A 20010-nucleotide genomic window follows, 5' to 3' on the forward strand; every position below is an offset into this window, starting at 1 on the left:
CAATGGATTTCTGTGTATTGATTTTTTACCTTGCAAGTTTACTGTATTTATTACTTCCAATAGTTTTTTTGGGGGGGTGCAGTACTTAGGGATTTCTGTGTGTAGTATCATGTCATCTGCAAATAGCGACTTTTCTTTTTTTAAGTAGTGACAGTTTCACCTCTTTCTTACAAATTTGGCTGCTTTTATTTTTTTTTTTTTCATATCTGATTGCTGTTTCTAGGACTCCTGTTGAAATGAATTCTGTAAACCTTAGAGAATTTCTTGAAACAAGTAAGGAAATTTAATTTACAAATCGTTACTTTACTGAATTTATACCATTACATAAGAATTGTAAGAAAAACCATCCCTCTAAATATCTAGAGGAAATGTAACAAGTACATAGCATTTGGGCCACCACTTTCTTTACATGCCTGCCAGACATGGCTTAAGAAACATCCTACCTTATGGGGTGCCTGGGTGGCTCAGTCGGTTAAGCCGCCGACTTCAGCTCAGGTCATGATCTCACGGTCCGTGAGTTCGAGCCCCGCGTCGGGCTCTGTGCTGACAGCTCAGAGCCTGGAGCCTGTTTCGGATTCTGTGTCTCCCTCTCTCTGACCCTCCCCCGTTCATGCTCTGTCTCTCTGTCTCAAAAATAAATAAACGTTAAAAAATTTTTAAAGAAAGAAAGAAATATCCCACCTTTTTTTGCTGAACCCAACTGGGTCTTACAGCCCTTCTCAACACAGAGCTCCAAGCAACCACTTACAACTGACAACATATTAGATGACATCTATTTGTTATTCTGTCCTTGAAAATATTTACAAAAACACATCAGGTAAAGCAAAATTCCTCAGATATGCCACACTGAGAAAGTCATAGCTGCTGATTCGTAATGATTACAAGCATCTTAAACTCATGGAGAAATCCTCCCAGAAAGAAGTTACTTATCTGATTAATCTAGCATTTCCTAAACTGATATGACCACAGGCCTTTTCCTCCTATTATTCCTATTATAATACCATGACATTTTTATGAAATGGCTATTTGAAATATTGAAACAGGTCTCCGATATTTCCCATACAATGACCATTTATAATATTGCTGTCAGTTCTCTGAAAAATGTTAACTTTAGCTTATCTTGCCTCTTATCTTGTGGAATTTGGTTCCCAGAGAAAGGTTTAGTTTTTAAAGGTTAAAAACATTTTTTTAAAAGAAAATACAAGAATACTACCTTATGTTCAAACTCAGAGTGAAATTTTCCATAGCATGAGAAAATAAATTCTAAGACACTATTCAATTTTGAGTGATTATTTTAAACCAAAAGATGAGAGAACTGGAATAATTAAACAAATGTCATTATTAATAGGATATCTACCTAGAATTTTATACAAATGAGGAACATGGCCACTCAGGCCTACTACCTGGAACCTAGCTCTCATTTTAGCTTACAGGCTTAGGTGTTTAGCTTAGATACTTAGGTGTTTACATAGATACAGCTTTGGTGAGCCTTTATTAAATTGGCCCTTTTCAAAAGATTATAGGAAATAAGTCATTAAAAATCATAGCCACAGTTGCTGTGAACATGCAAGTTTGAAAAACATCTTAAGGCTTAATGTTTTTCATTCTCAGATACAGTGTTCACAGGACTACCTGACAAAGTAATTTAGTGTAGCTTTTTTCAAACAGGAACATACTACATGGGACTGAAACCTAAGAGATTGTTTCTTAAATATGACCTAACTTTGAGACAGAAGAATTTATGCAAATTAATGTATACATCCACGGTGGTTCTCCAAATGTGGTCCCAGATAAGTAACAGCAGCATCACCTGGAAGCTTGTCAGAAATGCAAATTCTTGGGGGCAGTTGGCTGGTCCAGTCGGTTAAGTGTCCCACTCTTGATTTTGCTCACTTCATGATCTCATGGTCTGTGAGTTCTAGCCCTGCTGTCGAACGCAGCACTGACAGTGTGAAGCCTGCTTGGGATTCTCTGCCTCCCTCTCTCTACCCCCCTTCTGCTCTCTCTCTCTCAAAATAAGTAAGTAAACAAACATTAAAAAAAGAAATGCAAATTTTGGACCTCGCCCTAGGTCTGATTCAGAAACTCCGGGAATGGATCCCTGTCAGCTGTGTCTTAACAAATCCTCCAGGTGATTCTGATACACACAGGTTTGAGAACTGTTGCTCTCGTTTTTTTTTAAACATTTTTTATTTTATTTTTGAGACAGAGAGAGACAGAGCATGAACGGGGGGAGGGTCAGAGAGAGAGGGAGACACAGACTCTGAAACAGGCTCCAGGCTCTGAGCTGTCAGCACAGAGCCCGACGCGGGGCTCGAACTCACCGACCGCGAGATCGTGACCTGAGCTGAAGTCGGCTGCTTAACCGACTGAGCCACCCAGGTGCCCCTGTTGCTCTCATTTTTGTCTGCTAGGAGTTTGGTCTCTTACCTAGACTCATTGAGGCTTCTCATTCTGTGTGATCTTGGTAATAATGGAATTTCCCCACATTTGAGGAGAACACAGAGACCATTTTCCAAATATAACCTCTAATGAGCAATCAGAAATGACCCTCCCTCTGTAGCAAAATAGAGTACAGAAGTTGTCTATGTATTTTTAGAACCCCAAAAGAACTTGCTAGCATTTTCAGGAAAACAAACCAACTACAAAAGATTCATTATTATTTGTCACTAGATCTAGATGATTGGTCTATAAATAACAAATTAAAAAATAACAGGATAACAGTGTAACTATGAAGTTGACTAATATCTGTGGCACTTTGAGAAAATAATGGAGCCATTCCCAAGCTATGAAAACAATCCCAACTCATATAAATAGAAAGAGGACATTTTAGGCAGTGGGGCTGCCTCCCTGGTAAATAAAAGGGCATCTTTGCTCTGGGGATTAGAGGGACATCCCACACCACGGGCAAGACTCAGTGGCTGAGCTTCTGTAGGAGGCTGTCTGCTATGTGGTAGTGTCACCTGGTACCGGGCATCTGGTGGCTTGAAATCTGTAGTCACAACCACCACATTCCAAGTGGTTCCTGAAATCTACCCACCCTTTTATAGACCTTCACATTCACCTTCATAGCAGTATGACTGTGCTAAAAAAAGTGGGTTCCCTAGCTAGTCAGGTCTTTAAAATCCTTGGAAATGTTTCCACTTTGAGGGACATTTCACAGTTCCCAGATTACAATGACATTCTCTAGAGCAGGGTTTCTCTACCTTGTCAGTATTGACATTTTGTGCCGGGTAATTTTTTTATGTGGGAGTCTATCACATACACTGTGGGATGTTTAGCAGAATCCCTGGCCCATACCCACTAGCTGTCAGTAGCGATTCTATTTTGGCAAAAATGTCTCCAGACATTGCCAAATGTCCTGAGGGGGAGGATGCATAATCTCTTCCACATCCCAAGTTGAGAACCGCTTCTGCTGAAAGCTATATTCTTTTTGCTAAAGGGGGTAGGAAAAAAAGCCCTCCCTTTTTAAATTAAATTTAAAAAAACATTTAATGTTTATTTTTGAGAGAGTAGAGAGAGTGTGTGTGTTTGTGTGTGTGAGAGAGAGACAGAGAGTGGGAGCAGATAGAGAGAGTGAGACAGAATCCGGAGCAGGCTCCAGGCTCTGAGCTGTCAGCACAGAGTCCAGTGTGAGGCTCAAACCCACAAACCAGGAGATCATGACCTGAGCCGAAGTTGGATGCTTAACCGACTGAGCCACCCAAGCACCTTTATTCTATTCTTTAATCTTCATTAAGATGACCCCTCCTCTGATCTCCCCCACCCAGTTTTTCCCTATTTATCCCCTCTCCTAATGCTTCCTTTACTGTTTCCTTCCCACACACAGAATCTTTACTCCCTTCCATACATAGTCTGGTCTTTTAAGGCTACCCTTCACTTACACTTTGCCAATGTTCTCAACTCCCTGGCCCTACTGCCTTTTGATCTCACTTAATTTCAGAAAATCCCAGTTCTGGATTAGTTCAGTTCTCTGACAACCCTAGGGTAAGAGGATTCTTGCACAGAGAGATGGGACACCAAGGCTTTTCTGTCTAAGAAGCAACTTTATTCATCGTGCCAGCACAGGCTCCGTGGGTTCATTCCCAAAAAACTGAGCCCCAAGCACAGTGGGGTGTAGCCTTTTATGCAATTCTACTTCTTTGTCTCCCACATATGGTGACACATAGTCTGACTGGACACAGTTCAAGTTATAGAGTCGTGTCAGAGTTACACATACGTGTGTCAGAGTCGATTGGGTCACGTTGCCTTCCTTTGTTCTGAGGAGGTCTCCACCACATTTCTTACGGAGGCACTCTACCACACTCGTCCTACACCAGGGCTACCAAATATTGCTTAGAAAACTGTAGGTCTGTATAAATTCATAGCCTTTCACCAATGAGCCTCAGTGAGGCAACACAAGGTTCTTGTTTCTCTTCACGTACTTCAAACTTTTCCATCCCCACTTTGAGTAGGGACTCTTAATACACATTTGGAAAGGGGTTCAATGTTAACAAAAAGCTTTTATTTGATTTGATTCAGGGTTTCTTTTATTAATATTGCACTTTGAAGAATGGGAAAATGTATGAGTGGAGGGGGAGTTTTTATGGAGAACTGTAAGGAGTGACCAAGCAGATCTATGTTTACCCTGCTGCGATGAGCTCCTTCCCAAGCCCTGACCATGAGGGGCACATTGAGGATAGATTTTTCAGGAGAGGAGATGGGTAGACAAGAAAAAAAAAATGGTGATGATGTCAAGGATAAGCTCCCTAGGGTTTTGTGAGTTCGCTCTCTATTGAAAAATTTAAAACATAATAGATGGTAGAGTAAGAGGATCCTGAGCTCACTTTCTTCCACAGACACACTGAGATTGATAACTGCATCTATACAACTAATCAAAAGATGGATGTGAACCCTGGCAGAACAGACCTTTCACAGCTACTTGTAGAGAGAAGGCCAGATGGAAAAGGAGAGGATGGGTAGAGTCACAGTTGGGAGCCAATCCTTCAGCACAACCAACCACAAACAGAATGGACATCACAAGCAGAGGAAAAAGGATCAGAACCCACATCGGTACCCTTGGCACTGAGGATACACTCAGGGAAGATGAGCCCCCATAATACCTGGCCTTGAAAATCAATGAGGCTTAATTCGGAGGGCTTTGAAAATTAGGGGCTCAACTCTAGGAGAGCCAGAGGACAATAAGAAACCCAGTTCGTGCCCTCAAAGAGCCAACATACTAAATAACTCAGCCCAGGAGATAGCATAAAGCAGCAGTTTGAATAGCATCTGAGGTATATGTGAAGCAGATCTATTGGCTGATCCTAGTATGTGTGCTGAAGGGACAGGGATCTGCAGATTTCTCCAGGAACAAAAGTGATGGAGGGCACCATTTCTTTCCCCTCCTCTAGACTAGAGGCTGGACGTTTTGGGGAACCAGTGCTAACACTCTCCATCTACTGTGCTAGCACCACATGCAACACCCTGATATTCCCGTGCAGAACTGCCCACCTCTGCAAACATCCCTTCAAAGTGGCTCCTGTCCCACCACATCTGGAAGGCAGTCATGGCCTGGACAAATGCCACTCCAAAGTGACTGCTGCCCTGGGTGAGGGGGTGGGGGTGGGAGATAACCCCCCACAGCAGCATGCCTCCAATTCCTGTAACTAAGAGGTCTGCCTGCTCTCATTTTGGTGTGCCGGCAGCTGTGTCAGAGAGGCTAACTGCAGACAGATAAGTTGACTGTCCACACAACCCAACAATGAGCTAATGGCAGCCACAGCCAGATCTCTCAATAGCACAGGGAGCAAACTCTACCCCATGTATTCACAGCAGGTAAGTCAGGTCACTCATTGAGGCCACCCGGGCTAAAGGCATTCACAATTCAGCCACAATAGGAGGGCACATAAATCTCACATAGGGGAGACCCCTGGTGCATCCGATTCTGCTGACCAGGGGATATTGTTCTATAGGGTACCACAAGATGTCTTAAACACAAAACCATTACATTCAAGACCAGGTGATGTAACTGACCCACCTAATATATACAAATAAACACAAGAGAGTTAGACAAAATGAGACAGAAATATATCCCAAATGAAGGAACAAGACAAAAATCACAGTAAAAGAGCTAAATTAAATGGAAATAGGAAATAGAGCTGATTAAGAGTTCAAAGTAATGGCTATAAATATACTCACTGGACTTAAGAGTGAATTCGGAGCTAAAACAAAGAAAATATTTAAAACACTGAACTAATGAATTCAATAATTGTAAAGAATAATACACTAGAGGGAATCAACAGCAGATTAGAGGATGCAGAAGAATAGATCAGTGATCAGGGAGACAGGGTAATGGAAAGCAACCAAGCAAAACAGTAATAATAATAATAATAAATAATGATTTTATTATAAATGAGAAAAGGTTAAAGGAACTCTGCAACATCATCAAGCCTAATAGCATTGCATTAGAGGCATCCCAAAAGGAGGCAAAAAAAAAAAAAAAAAAAAAAAAAAAAAAGAGGGGATAAAACTCATTTGAAGAAATAGCTGAAAACTTTCTTTATCTGAGGAAGGAAACAGACATACAGGTCCAGAAACCACAGAGAGCCCCAAACAAGATGAACCCAAGGAGGTCCACCCCATGACACATAATTAAAATGGCAAAAAGTAGTGGTTAAGAGAAACTCTTTAAAGAGGCAAGGTAAAAGGCAACAGTTACATACAAGAGAAACCCCATAAATCTATCAGCTGATTTCTCAAAAGAAAGTTTGCAGAATAGAAGGAAGTGGCATGATGTATTCCAAGTGTTTAAAGGAAAAAAAAAAAAAAAGCCTACAACCAAGAACACTATCTGGGAAGGTTATCATTCAGAATTGAAGGAGAGATAAGAAATTTCTTGGACAGGGGCGCCTGGGTGGCGCAGTCGGTTAAGCGTCCGACTTCAGCCAGGTCACGATCTCGCGGTCCGTGAGTTCGAGCCCCGCGTCGGGCTCTGGGCTGACGGCTCAGAGCCTGGAGCCTGTTTCCGATTCTGTGTCTCCCTCTCTCTCTGCCCCTCCCCCGTTCACGCTGTGTCTCTCTCTGTCCCAAAAATAAATAAACGTTGAAAAAAAAAATAAAAAAATTAAAAAATAAATAAATAAAAAAGAAATTTCTTGGACAAAAGTTAAAGGAGTTCATCACCACTAAATCAGTCTTACAAGAAAAATTAAAGAATTCTCTAAATGAAAAAAAGGTCATAACTAGAACCAATTACTAAAGGAAAACATTTTACAAGTAAAAGCAAACATAGTCAAAGTGGAAGATTAACCACTTATAAAGCCAGTATGGAGGTTAAAACTTAAAAGTAGTAAAAACCAACTATATCCACAAAAATTAGTCCAGGGATACACAAAATAGTAAGATTAAAATATGGGGCATCTGGGTGGCTCAGTTGGTTAAGTGTCTGACTCTTCAGTTCAGGTCATGATCTCATGATTTGTGAACGTGAGCCCCGCATCAGGGCTGTGCAGAGCCGGCTTGGGATTCTCTGTCCCATGCATTCTCTCTCAAAATAAACTTTTTTACACAGAAAGATGGAAAATGGGGCATCTGGGTGGCTCAATCGTTTCAGCATCTAACTCTTGATCTTTGCTCAGGTCATGATCTCACGGTTTGTGGGTTCAAACCCCCATATCAGTTCTGCAGTAATGGTGCAGAGCCTGCTTGGGATTCTGTCTCTCCCTCTCCCTGCTCCTCCCCTTTCTCCTTTCACTTTCTCCTGTTTCCTATGTCTCTCCCAGGTGCCCCTCTCACTTTCTCACTATGTCTCTCTCTCTAAATAAATAAACTTTAAAAAAATTTTTGAAAAATTTTTTAAAAAATTAAAAAGATGTAAAATATGACCTCCTACACCTAAAACCTGGGGGTGGGCAGTAAAAAATGCAGTGATTTAGAAGGTGTTTGAACTTAAGTGACCATCAACTTTATAATATAGACTACCATAGAATACACATAGAATGTTATATATGAACCCAATGGTCACCACAAGTCAAAAACCTATAATACACAAAATTAGGAGAAAGAAATCCAAGCATAACACTGAAGAAAGCCATCAAACCACAAGGGAAGAGATGAAGGGAAGAAGGAACAGAGAGGAACTACAAAAATAACCAGAAGACAATTAACAAAACAGAAATAAGCAAAAGCCTATCAATAGTCGCTTTAGAGACACTTGAGTGGCTCAGTTGTTTGTGTCCAACTCTTGATTTCGGCTCAGGTCATGATCTCAGTTCATGGGTTCGAGCCCTGCATTGGGCTCAGTGTTGACAGTGCAGACCTGCTTGGGATTCTCTTTCTCTCCCTCTCTCTCTCTCTCTGCCCCTCCCCCACTCACCTTCTCTCTCTCTCTCTCTCTCTCTCTCTCTGTCTCTCTCTCTCTCTCTGTCTCTCTCTCTCTCTCTGTCTCTCTCTCTCTCTGTCTCTCTCTCTCTCTGTCTCTGTCTCTCTGTCTCTCTCTGTCTCTCTCTCAAAATAATAAACATTAAAAATATCTTTAAATAATCACTTTAATAAGTGTACAAAATGCTCCAATCAAAAGACATAGGCTAACTGAATGTATAAAAAACAAAACCCATCTATACGCTGCTCAAAGAGACTGACTCCCTTCAAACTTAAAGACAAACAGATTCAAAGTGAAAGGATGGAAATGCCTTGGAATGGATGATGCCAATGGAAGCAAAGACACAAACAAAACATCAGAAAGGTGGAGTAACAATGGTTATATCAGACAAAGTACACTTTGAAATAAACACACAAGATAACAGAGTAGGCTGATCACCTCCTCCCATGGATACACCTAGAAAACACCCACATCACTGTCACAAATTCAGAAAGTGACCCAAAGATTGGCAGAACAGACTCTCCACAGCTAATAGTAGAGAAGAGGCCACATTGAAAATGGTTAAGACTGTAGGGACACAATAGGAAACCAAATAAACATATGAGACTGTCCCCCGGAGGGAGGGACACCAAGAAAGCATGGAAAAGAGAAGAGAGGATGCCCCACCCCAGACCCTTAGGTATGGGGACTCACACTGGGAAGACCAATCTCCATACTATTTGGCTTTGAAGACAAGAGGGACTGACAACTTGAAAAATCAGTGGGACTAGCTCTGAGAATCAGGGGAGCCATAGGAAACAGAGTCCCACCCTCAAAGGGCCAACACAATAAAGAGCCCTGCTGAGATACAGCATAAAAACAGCAATTAAAAAAAAAATGCCTGAGGGATATGGGAAAAAGATTTGTTTACTAATCTCAGAAGTATGCTGGAGGGCCAGGGATATTAGAAGACTTGTCCAAAAGCCAGCCAGCACCATTCCCTCCTCACTCCCCAGATTAGATACACAGATACCTGCAGGAACCAGTGCATCACAAACACTCTTCACCTAACTTGCTGACAGCATGCCCTGCCTCCACGCCTTTCTGTGGACTCATCCCATCCATCCTAGCCTGGGCAGGAGTTGTCCCAGGTGGCTATAATTCCCTTCTTGCATCAGACCATCGGGGACCTCGCTGGCACTGTGAGCCTCACCCCTATGTTCTCCTGCAGATCTGCCCCTTCCAATACACACTTGGCAGGAATCCATCCAAAGTGGTACCACAAGCCTAACAGCATTCAAGCAGCCCCATCAGGAGCCAGTACCACTCCAAAGTGACTCCTGACCCAGGGACAGGGAAAGATAATCACACACACCAGTCTCACTGTGACTCCAGCAGTGAGCTGGGGGCAAACATCAAGTGTCAGCAGGCCCTGCCCATCAATAAAAGATTCTCAAGGGACAACACAGGGAAGATGCCCTGCAGTTTGGTGCTGCTGCATCTCTAGCAAACACCTGGTCTGACTCAACTCAAGCTCACGGGGGCCTCAGACTGGCCCACTAACAACACAGGAATCAAACCCTGCCTGCAACAGGCAAACAGAGCCATTGTAGACAACTGACCATAAGGCAAATATGGCTCAGCCACAATAGTAGGCCACACATAAGACACATAGGAGACACCCCCGAAGGGCCAGATTTTGGTAAACTGGGCACAATGCATGGCACGGCACTACCAGACCTCTTCTTCATAAAGCCACTACTTTCAATAACAGGAGACACAGCTGACTTTCCTAACACAGAGAAACAGACACAGAGTTAGGCAAAATAAAGAGACAGAGGATTGTGTCTCAAATGAAAGAAGAGGGCAAAAATCACAGCAAGAGAATGAAACAAAATGTAGGTAAGTAATATGCCTCATAGAGGATTTAAAGTAATGTTCATAAAGATATTCACTGGACTGGAGAAGAAATGGAGCATCTTAAGGAGACTCTCACAAAAGATATAGAAAACAGAAATTTGTCTTTCTCTGACTTATTTCATTACCATAATACACTTTAGTTCCATACACATTGCTGCAAATTGCAAGATTTCATTCTTTTTGATTGCTGAGTAATATTTCATTGTGTGTATAGAATATATATACACACACATACATGTCTATAATATCTATATCTATATATATCTATAATATATAGATATTCTATACACACACACACACACACACAGTACACCTTCTTTATCCATTCCTCAGTTGATGAACATTTGGGCTCTTTCCATAATTTGTTGATAGTACTGAAATGTTGGGGTACATGTGCCCATTCAAATCAGCATTTTTGTATCCTTTGGGTAAATACCTAGTAGTGTAATTGCTGGGTCATAGGATAGTTCTATTTTCAATTTTTTGAGGAAACTCCATACTGTTTTCCAGAGTGGCTGCACCAGCTTGCATTGCTACCAACAATGCAAAAGAGATCCTCTTTCTCTGCATCCTTGCCTCCACATCTGTTGTTGCCTGAGTTGTTCATGTTAGCCATTCTGACAGGTATGAGGTGGTATCTCATTGTAGTTTTGATTTGTGTTCCCCCAATGATGAGTGATGTTGAGCATCTTTTCATGTGTCTTTTTGCCATCTGGAGGTCTCTTTTGGAAAAGCATCTATTTACGTCTTCTGCCCATTTCTTCACTGGATTATTTGTTGTTTGGGTGTTCAGTTGGATAGGTTCTTTGTAGATTTTGAATACTAACCATTTATCTGATAGGTCATTTGCAAATATCTTCTCCCATTCTGTCGGTTGCTTTTTAGTCCACAGCTAATATCATCTTTAATGTGGAAAAACTCAACTTTCTCTCTAAGGTCAGAAACAAGACAAGGATGTCCACTCTCACCATTTTATTTGACATAGTACTGGCCACAGAAATCAGAGAAGAGAAGGAAAGAGAGGCACCCAAATTGGTAAGGAAGAGGTAAAACTTTCATTGTTTGTAGATGACATGATACTATGTATAGAAAACCTGAAAAACTCCAATAAAACAATTCTAGAAATGATTAACAGATTTAGTAAAATTGCATGATACAAAATCAATATACATAATTCTGTTGCATTTCTATATGCCAATAATAAAGTAGTAGAGAAAAAAATTAAGAAAACAATCCCTTTGGAGAACTATCTATCATGCTAATGGATGTCAAAAGAAAACCAGAGTAGCCATACTTATAACAAACTAGATTTTAAAACAAAGACTGTAAATAGAGATGAAGAAGATATATTCATTAATGGGTCTGTCCACCAAGAAAATCTAACAATTATAAATATTTATGCCAACTTGGGAGTACCCAAACATATAAACCAATTAATAACAAACATAAAGAAACTCATTGATAATGATACAATAGTAGGGGACTTTAACACCCTACTCACAGCAATGGACAGATACTCTAAGCAGAAAATCAACAAGAAAACAATGGCTTTGAATGACATACTGGACCAGATGGACTTAACAGATATATTCAGAACATTTCATTATAAAGCAGTAGAATACACATTCTTCTCAAGTGCACAGGGAACATTCTGCAGAGTAGATCACATACTGGGTCACAAATCAGCTCTCAACAAATACAAAAAGATTGAGATGATACCATGCATATTTTCAGACCACAACGCTATGGAACTTGAAATCAACCAAAAGAAAAAGTTTGGAAAGACCGCAATACATGGAGGTTAAAGAACATCCTATTAAAGATGAAATGGGTTAACCAAGAAATTAAAAAGGAAATTAAAAAATACACGGCAGACTTCAAACTGTATTACAAAGCTGTAATGATCAAGACATATTGTCTGCACAAAAACAGACACATGGATCAATGGAACAGAATTGAGAACCCAGAAATGGACCCACAAATGTATGGCTAACCAATGTTCAACAAAGCAGGAAAAAATAGCCAATGGAATAGGGACGGTCTCTTCAGCAAGTGGTGCTGGGAAAACTGGACAGCAACATGCAGAAGAATGAACCTGGACCACTTTCTTACACCATACACAAAAATAAACTCAAAATGGATGAAAGACCTCAATGTAAGACAGAAAACCATCAAAATCCTAGAGGAGAAAGCAGGAAAAAACCTCTTTGACCTTGACCACAGCAACTTCTTACTCAACACGTCGCTGGAGGCAAGGAAAACAAAAGCAAAAATGAACTATTGGGACTTCAGCAAAATAAAAATCTTCTGCACAGTGAAGGAAACAATCAGAAAAACTAAAAGGCAACCAATGGAATGGGACAAGATATTTGCAAACGACATATCAGATAAAGGGTTAGTATCCAAAATCTATAAAGCACTTATCAAACTCAACACCCAAAAAACAAATAATACAGTGAAGAAATGGGCAAAAGACATGAATAGACACTTCTCCAAAGAAGACATCCAGATGGCCAACTGACACATGAAAAAATGCTCAACATCACTCAACATCAGGAAAATACAAGTCAAACCCACAATGAGATACCACGTCACACCTGTCAGAATGGCTAACATGAACAACTCAGGCAACAACAGATGTGGAGGCAAGGATGCAGAGAAAGAGGATCTCTTTTGCATTGCTGGGGGGAATGAAAACTGGTGCAGTCACTCCACAGTATGGAGGTTCCTCAAAAAGTTAAAAATAGAACTACCCTATGACCCAGCAATTGCACTACTAGGTATTTATCCAAGGGATACAGGTATGTTGCTTCAAAGGGACACATGCACCCCTATGTTTATAGCAGCACTATCGACAATAGCCAAAGAATGGAAAGAGCCCAAATGTCCATCGATGAGTGAATGGATAAAGGAGGTGTGGTATGTGTGTATACACACACACACACACACACACACACACACACAATGGAGTATTACTTGGCAGTCAAAAACAATGAAATCTTGCCATTTGCAACTACATGGATGGAACTAGAGGGTATTATGCTAAGTGAAATTAGTCAGAGAAAGAAATATCATATGACTTTACTCATATGAGGACTTTAAGACACAGAAGAGATGAACACAGGGAAGGGAAGCAAAAATAATATAAAAACAGGAGATGGACAAAAACATAGGACTCTTCAACATGGAGAACAAACAGAGGGTTACTGGAGGGGTTGTGGGAGAGGAGATGGGCTAAATGGGTAATGGGCATTAAGGAATCTACTCCTGAAATCATTGTTGCACTATATGCTAGCTAACTTGGAAGTAAATTAAAAAAAGAAAAGACAGCAAAGACAGTCATAAGAGGGAAGTATATAACAATCCAGGCCCTCCAAAAGAAGGAAGAAAGATCTTAAATACACAACCTACCCTTATACCTAAAAAAGCTGGAAAAATAACACAAATAAAGAGCAAAAACAGAAGGGAAATAGGAAATAATAAAGATTAGAGCAGAAATCCATGATATTGAAATTTGAAAAAAGTAGAACAGATCAACAAAATGGAGCTGGTTCTTTGAAAGAATTAAAAAAATTGATAAACTTCTAGCCAGACTTATCAAAAAGACAAAGGAGAGGACCCAAATAAATAAAATCACAAAAGAAAGAGGAGTGATCACAACCAACACCGCAGAAATACAATTATAAGAGAATATTATGAGCAATTATATGCCAACAAATTGGGCAATCTGGAAGAAATGGATAAATTCCTAGAAATATATAAACTACCAAAACTGAAACAGGAAGAAATACAAAATTTGAGCAGACCCATAACCAGTAAAGAGATTGAGTAAGTAAAAAAACCTCCCAACAAACAAGAGTCCTGTGCAAGATATCTTGCCAGGGGAATTCTACCAGTCATTTAAGGAAGAGTTAATACCTATTCTTCTCTAACCATTTCAAAACATAGAATTTGAAGGAAAATTTCCAGGCTCATTCTATGAAGCCAGCATTACCCTAATTTCAAAACCAGACAAAGACCCCACTAAAAAGGAGAATTATAGACCAATTTCCCCAATGAATATGGATGCAAGAATTCTCAAGAAGATACTAGTAAATGAAATCCAACAATACATTAAAAGAAATATTCACCATGGTCAAGTGGGGTTTATTACTGCACTTCAGGGCTGGTTCAATATCCACAAATCAATCAACATGACACACCACATTAACAAAAGGATAAGAACCACATGATTCTGTCAATAGATGCAGAAAAAGCATTTGACATAATACAGCATCCTTTTTTGATAAAAATCCTCAAGAAAGTATGGCTAGAAGGAAAATACCTTAACATCATAAAGGTCATATATGAATGACTCACAAATATCATCCTCAACAGGGGAAAAACTAAGCTTTCCCCCTAAGGTCAGGAACAGGATCAGGATGTCCACTGTTACCATTGTTGTTCAACATAGTACTGGAAGTCCTGCCTCAGCAATAGACAACAAAAGAAATAAAAGCCCTCCAAATTGGCAAGGAAGAAGTCAAACTTTCAGTCTTCACAGACACATGATACTCTATGTAGAAAACCCCTCCAAAGAAAACTCCACAAAAAAACCTGCTAGAACTGCTACATGAATTCATCAAAGTTGTAGGACATAAAATCAATGTACAGAAATTGGTTGCATTTCTATACACCAATAATGAAGTAGCAGAAGGAGAAATCGAGGAATCTATCCCATTTGCAATTGCACAAAAACCCATAAGATACATAGGAATAAACCTAACCCAAGAGGCAAAAGATGTGTGCACTGAAAACTATGAAATGCTTATGCAAGAAATTGAAGAGGACACAAAGAAATAGAAAAACATTTCATGCTCATGGATTGGAAAAACAAGTATTGTTAAAATGTCGATACTACCCAAAGCACTCTACACATTCAATGCAATTCCTATAAAAAACAAAAAACAAACAAACAAACAAACAAAAACCACCAGTTCTTCACAGCACTGGAACAGACAATTCTAAAATTTGTTTGGAATCAGAAAAGACCCCAAACAGCCCAAGTAATGTTGAAAAAGAAAACCAAAGCTGGAGGCATCACAATTCTGGACTTTAAGCTGTATTACAAAGCTGTAATCATCAAGACATATTGTCTGCACAAAAACAGACACATAGATCAATGGAACAGAATTGAGAACCCAGAAATGGACCCACAAATGTATGGCCAACCAATGTTCGACAAAGCAGGAAAAATATCCAATGGAAGAAAGTCTCTTCAACATTGGTGTTGGGAAAACTGGATGGTCACATACAGAAGAACGAACTTGGACCACTTTCTTATACCATACATAAAAATAAATTCAAAATGGATGAAAGACCTCAATGTGAGACAGGAAACCATCAAAGTCCTACAGGAGAAAGACCTGTCCTACAGGCAGCAACCTCTTTGACCTTGGCTGGAGCAACGTCTTACTAGACAGGTCTCCGGAGGCAAGGGAAACAAGCAAAAATGAACTATTGGGACTTCATCAAGATTAATAGATTTTGCACAGTGAAGGAATCAACAAAACTGACGGGCAACTGACAAAATGGGAGAAGATATTTGCAATGACCTATCAGATAAAGGGTTAGTATCCAAAATCTATAAAGAACTTATTAAACTGAACACCCAAAAAACAAGTAATCCAGTGAAGAAATGGGCAGAAGACATAAATAGATGCTTTTCCAAAAGAGACCTCCAGATGGCAAAAAGACACATGAAAAGATGCTCAACATCACTCATCATTAGGGAAACAGAAAACCACAATGAGATACCATCTCACACCTGTCAAATGGCTAACATGAACAACTCAGGAAACAATAGATGATATCGAGGACACGGAGAAAGGGGAACCCTTTTGCACTGCTGGTGGGAACGCAAACTGGTGCAGTCACTCTGGAAAACAGTATGGAGCTTCCTCAAAAAATTAAAAATAGAACTACCCTATGACCCAGCAACTGCCTACTAGGTATTTACCCAAAGGATACAAAAATGCTGATTTGAAGGGGCATATGTACCCCAATGTTTATAGCAGTGCTTTCAACAATAGCCAAATTATGGAAAGAGCCCAAATGTTCATCAACTGGTGAATGGATAAAGAAGATGTGGTATATAGATACAATGGAATTTTACTCGGCGATCAAAAAGAATGAAATCTTGCCACTTGCAATAACGTGGATGGAACTAGAGTGTATTATGCTAGGTGAAATAAGTCAGCCAGAGAAAGACAAATATCATATGATTTCACTCATGTGAAATTTAAGAAACAAGCCAGATGAACATAGGGGATGGGGAGCAATAATATGATAGAAACAGAGAGGCAGGCAAACCAGAAAAGATTTTTCAATACAGAGAACACACTGAGGGTTGATGGAGGGGTGTTAGGTGGGGAGATGGGCTAAATGGGTGGTAGACATTAAGGAGGGTGCTCATTGGGATGAGCACTGGGTGTTACATGTGAGTGATGAATCACTAAATTCTATTCCTGAAATCATTATTATGCTATATGTTAACTAACTTGGATTTAAATTTTTTTAAAAAGTGAAACCCATAATAACAGAGTAGAATGGTCATTACTAGGGGCTGAGCGGTGGGGGTAAAAGGGAGATGTTCTTCAAAAGGTAGAAACTGTCCGTTAAGAGTAAGTTCTGGAGAACCAATGTACAATTTGGTAATTATAGTTCATAATGTACTGTATGCTTGAAATTTGCTGAGATAGATCTCAAGTTCTCATCACACACACACACACACACACACACAGATGCAACGGTAACAATGCAGATGATTGATCTATTATTTAGCCTGGTTATGAGAATCACTTCACAATGTATACATATATCAAAACACTATACACCTTAAATATACAAAATTTTGTCAATCAACTAAACTAGAAATAAATGTGAATATACTAAAAACAAAAACAAACCAAACACTGAATCAGTTTGAGCAATGATAACATGTGTAATCTACATTTTATTTTAACCTAAAAAGTATGCCTCCACTTCTTAGTGCTCAGAGTTAGGACCACAGCATTTTTGAGGGGGTCCATTAATTGGAGTTCTGCAGAAATCACACCAACAATTTATCATTTGTGTTGTCCAATTTGAATTTCTGCAGGTGAAGCAATAGGAGTGCAAAATCCTACTAGGCTTTTTTAATCCAAATGTTTACAGTTGTATTACCCACACCTACTTTAACAATAAAAAGTGCAAGGTGCCTGGGTGGCTCAGTCAGTTGCATGTCCAACTCTTGGTTTCAGCTCAGGTCATGATTTTATGGCTTAATGAGTTTGAGTCTTGCATCGGGCTCTGTGCTAATGGGCTCGGAGCCTGCTTGGGATGCTCTCTCTGCCTGTCCCCTTCTGTTGTCTCAGTCTCTCTCTAAACTAAATAAACTTTTTAAAAAAGTGCAATTCACCATTTTAAGATTTTTTCCAAAGCTTAGTTTTCATAAAAACACTATTTTAAACTCTTATTCCATCATTTTACATTACTCAGTACAATGAGTACAACCAGAATGAACAGGTCACAAAAGGGGGAAAAAAGTGTTCCATAGGCAAGAGAATCTAGGTGGGGCTCTTGCCACAACACCATTTCCTTCCATCAAGCCTACCAGCTCTCCTGCATGCATAGCCATCCCTTCCACCCTCCTTCCTGTCAGAACAGAAGGGGACTCCTCTCCTTGAACATAGTCCTTCTCCTGGGTCCTGCATCTGTTCTCCCAACACCTCAGGTACTTCTGCCTATATCCTATTTTCAACATCTCCTTCTCTTCTACCTATTTTCTGGGATCTCATCCACTCCTAGAGCTTCCCTACCACTTAATTGCGAATGATTCTTAAACCCGTGATTCCATCCTGATCTTTCTTTTTTTTTTTAACGTTTATTTATTTTTGAGAGAGAGAGAGAGAGAGAGAGCAAACTGGGGAGGGACAGAGAGAGAGAGAGGGAGAGAGAGAGGGAGACACAGAATCTGTAGCAGGCTCCAGGCTCTGAGCTATCAGTACAGGGCTGGATGCGGAACTAGAACTCACAAACTGCAAGATCATGACCTGAGACGAAGTCCGCAGCTTAACTGACTGAGCCACCCAGGCGTCCCAATCCTGATCTTTCTCCTTATATCCAGAACTTTATGTTCAACAGCCTAATAATCAAAATATACCTATATATTCCAGAGAGACCTTAGTCTCTACATTTCCAAAATGTGATTCATCATTTTGCCCTTCCTCCCCAACCAGCTCTCCCTCCAGTGTCCCTACTTTCCTGCAGAGTATCAAGATTTACCCAGTGTCCAAGCCAGAAACCTATAAGACATCACTGATTCATCACTCCCCTTACTCTATACATCCAATCAACCACATCATTCATTTGATAAATATTCCTTGATGTGTATTAATTTGTTAGAGTTTGGAATTTCCTATTTAGTAAATAAAAATACAGGACATCTAATAAAATTTTAATTTCAGACAAACAATGAATAATTTTTTAGAGTAATTATAATCCATACACTATTTTTGACATACTGTTACTAAAAAATTATTTCCTGTTAATATGAAATTCAAATGTAACTGGGCATCCTACATTTTATCTGGCAATGTTATTATAGGTTTTCAATTCCAATTATGCATTGGTTTAGAAACCAAAAAAAAAAAATCAAAAGCCATAATTGCAAAACTGATAAGTTGCGACACAAGCTATCTAGGCTCAATTTATTATAATTAAAACTAGTTCCTCAGGATCCACATAAGAGTGAAAACATATGGTATCTGTCTTTCTCTGTATGGCTTATTTCACTTAGCATCCTGAGAAACTTAACAGAAACCCATGGGGGAGGGGAGGGAAAAAAAAAAAAAAAAGAGGTTAGAGTGGGAGAGAGCCAAAGCATAAAAGACTCTTAAAAACTGAGAACAAACTGAGGGTTGGATGGGGGTGGGAGGGAGGGAGGGGAGGGGAGGTGATGGGCATTGAAGAGGGCATGGGGATGAGCACTGGGTGTTGTATGGAAACCAATGTGACAATAAATTTCACATATTAAAAAAAAAAAAAAACTAGTTCACACACACAAGTTCCAAGGTAAGTATTTTAACAGTAACTCTGCAGGGACCCATGTGTCACAATAAGACTGCCTGCTATTCCAAAAGTGTCTTGCAAAGGCTTCCATAACAAAATACCATAGACCAGGTAGCTTAAACAATAGGAACTTATTTACTCACCATCCTAGAGGTTGGAAAGCCCCAGATGAAGGTGCTGGCATTTTTGGTTTCTGGTGAGAGCTCTCTTCTGACTTATAGAAGTCTGCCTTCTCCCTAAGTTCTCACATGTAGTGAGAAAAGAAATCTTGCAAGCCCTCTGGTGACTCTTCTTATAAGGGCGCTAATTTCATCACAAGGCCCCACCTTCATGACCTCATCTGAACCTAATTACCTCCTAAAGGCCCTCCCTCCAAATACCATCGCAATGAGGCTTAGGGCTCCAACGTATGAATTTAGGGGGACCCAATTCAGCTCACAAGGCAGAGCTTACCTAGTTTATAAATTGGCCTATCCCTGACCCAATGTCACTTACCAACTTTCATCCAGAAACTACCCTATGGCTAACCAGCATGCTCACCTGCCTGCTTTGAGACACTACTTGGATTCCATTAAGATGGTATACTCCTTTGCTCAACTAGGTTAATAAAATCTGATGTGGAGCTAAAACCACACCATCACCTCTCTGCTTCCTAATGGTAG

General features: G+C 39.9%; 1 long non-coding RNA gene across 1 annotated transcript in view; it reads right to left on the minus strand.

The window, feature by feature from the left end:
- LOC123591670 overlaps positions 1–19655 on the minus strand; it is a 111141-nt gene extending 91486 nt beyond the window's left edge. Inside the window, exon 1 of the long non-coding RNA XR_006709444.1 lies at positions 19492–19655. This is a non-coding gene — a long non-coding RNA (uncharacterized LOC123591670). The remainder of the gene's footprint in view (positions 1–19491) is intronic.
- Positions 19656–20010: the final 355 nt, after the last annotated feature.

Source organism: Leopardus geoffroyi, chromosome B4 (genome assembly GCF_018350155.1).
Source record: "Leopardus geoffroyi isolate Oge1 chromosome B4, O.geoffroyi_Oge1_pat1.0, whole genome shotgun sequence".
NCBI lineage: Eukaryota > Metazoa > Chordata > Mammalia > Carnivora > Felidae > Leopardus > Leopardus geoffroyi.